This window comes from Humulus lupulus, chromosome 8, assembly GCF_963169125.1.
Source record: "Humulus lupulus chromosome 8, drHumLupu1.1, whole genome shotgun sequence".
NCBI classification, from domain to species: Eukaryota; Viridiplantae; Streptophyta; class Magnoliopsida; order Rosales; family Cannabaceae; genus Humulus; species Humulus lupulus.
The window spans coordinates 32,832,029-32,835,536 of record NC_084800.1 but is presented as its reverse complement, the minus strand read 5'-3'; the positions used below and the strand labels follow the sequence as shown (position 1 = coordinate 32,835,536).

The following is a 3,508-nucleotide window of genomic DNA, read 5'->3' as shown; positions in this document are numbered from 1 at the left end:
TGTGATAGGTGCCTGTTGATCCTGCTTCTGCTCAACTTTCTTCTCTATACTTGGTCCCTCATACACTGTTCCGCTCCTCAAGGTAATAGCTTGACACTGTTCATTAAGATTTCCCTTCGGATTCACTTCAGTAGTGCTTGGCAAGTTCCCTTGAGCTCGGTTTGCCATAAGCGTGGCCAACTGTCCAATCTGAGTTTCCAAGCTTCGAATAGATGCCCTCGTTTCTGTCATAAATTGAGTTAACACATCAGCCTGACCGTCTTGCTTTGCTTGCATCTGTTGCTGTGCAGGTCTTACTGGTTGCTGCTGATAAAACCCAGGAGGAGGTCGAGGATACTGTAGTTGATTTTGTTGAAACTGTTGCTGACTGCCCTGCCCAGTTGTCCACGAAAAGTTTGGGTGATTCCGCCACCCTGGATTGTAATTCATGGAATATGGGTTGTTGGAAGGTCTTGGGAAGTTCCCTATTGCTTGCACTTGCTCCATAGGCATATTGTTAAAATCCCTATTCGTGCATTGTTCAAATAAATGAGGCCCCCCACATAACTCACAAATGATCTGCATTTGCATCACTAGAGCTTGAGCATGAATGTTATTCTGCTGTAACTGTTTAGTTAATGTTGCCACTTGAGCGGACAACATTGAAATGGCATCCAATTCATGCACTCCAGCCACCTTCTTATTGGTTTCTCTTTCTGATGGCCATTGATAGTTATTCATGGCCATTTCCTCCAACAAATCATAAGCTTGGTTAGCGCTTTTACTCATGAACGCTCCTCCAGACGCTGCATCTATGATTGTGCGAGTAGTACCACACAACCCATTGTAAAAAATATGGACTAGCATCCATTTTTCGATTCCATGATGGGGACATTTTCGCAACAGCTCCTTGAACCTCTCCCACGCATCATACAACGATTCACCATCTTTTTGGTGAAAATTATTGATTTCACCTCTATAACGTGCAGACAGCGATGGTGGGAAAAATTTTGCTAAAATTTTTTGAGTTAGCTCTTCCCATGTTGTTATAGAATTGGCTTCCAGAGAAATAAGCCAACTCTTTGCTCGGTCCCTCAGTGAAAACGGGAAAAGTCTCAATCTCATTGCATCATTTGTCACTCCATTCATCTTGAATGTGGCGCAGAGCTCTAGGAAATTAGCCAGATGTAAGTTTGGGTCTTCCGTTGGCAATCCCCCAAACTGAACTGATGATTGTACCATTTGCAAAATAGCAGGCTTAATTTCAAAATTATTAGCCTCAACCGTTGGAGGTCTAATGCACGACTGTGCCCCTGTTACAGTAGGTAACACATAGTCCCGCAAACTTCTTTGCATTGGTTGCTGAACTGGTGCAACTCCTATTCCTCCAACATTATCCGCTGCTATCCCAGCATTTCTATTCTCATCGTTACCATGGGCAATGTTGTCGACCCCTCCGTTACCTCTGTTCTGAGCCATTTTTTCTACCATTTTCTGTTTCCGAATTCTTCTACAGGTTTTCTCAATTTCCGGATCAACAGGCACCCTTGACTCAGACCCCTGTCGTCGCATAAACTATATGAGTACCTGAAATCACAAAGTGCACAGAAAGCCAGAATGAGAATGGTAAGAAAGAAAGGTAACCAAATTAGAAAAAGAATTACTTTTTTGATATTAGTAAAAACAGTCCCCGGCAACGGCGCCAAAAACTTGTTGTGTAAAATCGATACGCAAGTGCATGTAATCGTAACAAGTAATAAAGAGTAAGTGAGATCGTTCCCACGAGGACTGTATACTAAATACCCAAACTTAATTCCTATTTCTATTTGGCTAACAATAATTGAGTCACAATAATTAACTAAAACTGTAAAACAAAAATCTAAAATTAACTTCAATAACTGAAAATAAATAACGTGACGGAAATTCAATGGATTAAAAACTAGGGCAATTAATTTCATCAACCATCCTCTTTAATTTTCCTTAACACAAATCTTACTATTCAATTCTTTTCTTGTGATAGCAGGTCAACAATAATAACTTATATTCGTACTAGGATATATAAGTCTCAATCTTATGCAAATTTTCTACATCTCTGTGATAAATAAACATAAGATAGGCATTAAGATTAACAACCCTAAAACTACACAGATCACACAGGTACTCTCGTCCTAATATGAAATCTATGTTTATTCAATTGCAGCATATTCAATTCTCACTTTTCAGATTTCGAATCAAAATCATATATTTCATGTTAATGGTGATCAATCATTCACAAACATTAGAATCAAATTGAATAAATCACAAGATAAAATTGAAATCATAAAACTTGCATTAATTTAAAATAAAGGTTCAGGAGAATCCATTAACACCCTAGACTAATAGTTTAGTTCATGATTAAATCCATAATAACCATAGAAGAAATTAAAAGCATCCAAAATACAGAAATTCAAAGTAGAAAAGAAGAAAACTGTGATGAATTCTTCAAATCCGCTTGCAATCCTCTACAATGTGCCTTCAGCCGTCTCCTTAGGTTAATCCCCTCTAAAAACGTCATTAAGAAAGCTTTTATAATCCCTAATTAATTACGTGCGAAAGGACAAAATTGCCCTTGAAAAATGCCCTAACTTCGGCTTCCGTACGGACTGGCGCCGCGGCTCCACTTGATAGAGCCGCAGCTCTAGTGCATTTCGCAACCCGGATTTCCTCTCTGACTTCATGTAGCGCCGCAGCTCTACTTGATAAAGCCGCAGCTCTAATTCAGATTTTAATAGAGCCTTAGCTCTATCTGATAGAGCCTCAGCTCTAATGCTGACAGATTTGTTTTTCCTTCTCTGTAACTCATAGGGCCGCGACTCTACACCATAGAGCCGCGGCTCTAATTCCAACTTTTCACCAAATCATCAATTTAACCCCCGGTTTTGCCTAGTTTCCATTCCTTAGCCCGTTTAACACCGTTTCTTCAAAAATTAAGCACTTTTCCTCCAACTTCAAGCTATTTCTTCCATAACCACACTTAATCCTGAAAACACAATAAACACCGGCATAATATCGCACAAAACCAAATAAAAGATTAAAATTGCATCTTAAAACACGCCATAAAACACATACCAAAACTAGTCATAACAGAATGCTTTCGGCACTCTATATCCTTTACATCCATAAAAAATGGCCTGTCTCCTCTCCTCATGAGATCAACTACCTGTTCGATCTCAAATCTAACCCCAATCAGGACAACACGTGGTTTTTTCATTTTTGCCACCAGGTTCGACCTACACCTTCCTGAGTAGGACTACCTACAAGTCTAATGTAGGAAAGTACTGCCATGAGTACTTTTTAACCACTGACCTGGTCGCCAACAACCTTGCCTTCACCCAAGGAGGTAACTTCTTCGTTTCTCTGGTTGTTTATTTTTCTTGTATTTTATCTGCATTCTCCTTAGAAAATTAGCACATTTTAGGCCCATGGCTGTGACCGGCTCCTACTCCAGAAATGGAGGTTCGAGCAGCACTACTGGCCAGCATGAGTGACG

The 3,508-nt window shown here is 39.9% G+C and overlaps 1 non-coding gene across 1 annotated transcript; it reads left to right on the top strand.

Moving 5' to 3' along the window:
- The first annotated feature begins 856 nt into the window (after positions 1-856).
- LOC133798917 (small nucleolar RNA R71) lies at positions 857-962 on the top strand. Its single transcript, XR_009876133.1, has one exon. It is a non-coding gene; the product is annotated as a small nucleolar RNA R71 (small nucleolar RNA).
- Positions 963-3,508: the final 2,546 nt, after the last annotated feature.